Below are 340 nucleotides of genomic sequence, written 5' to 3'. Positions count from 1 at the left end.
TATATATATATATATATATAGATACTGTGTGTGTGTGTGTGTGTGAGATTATAACAATTAATATTTATTTTTTATATTATCATTAATGAAAAAAAAAGCTATTAGAAAAATGTGATGAGAAATGCATCTTTTTTATTCAATATTTTGAGTAAGTTCTTCGTCATTGTTAATATTAACAAAAGTGACCCTGGACCACATCTAAAGGAAACGAATAAATAAGCTGAATAAATAAGCTTTCCGTTGATGTATGGTTTGTTATGATAGGTGTAACGAATCAGTCCACTGAAGGCGAGTTGAAGTGAGAACCCAAGTGCAGTTTATTTACAGTGTGATCCAAACA

The sequence above is a fragment of the Sinocyclocheilus anshuiensis genome, unplaced genomic scaffold (assembly GCF_001515605.1).
Source record: "Sinocyclocheilus anshuiensis isolate Anshui unplaced genomic scaffold, SAMN03320099.WGS_v1.1 scaffold70, whole genome shotgun sequence".
NCBI classification, from domain to species: domain Eukaryota; kingdom Metazoa; phylum Chordata; class Actinopteri; order Cypriniformes; family Cyprinidae; genus Sinocyclocheilus; species Sinocyclocheilus anshuiensis.
This window is presented reverse-complemented; position numbering follows the sequence as displayed.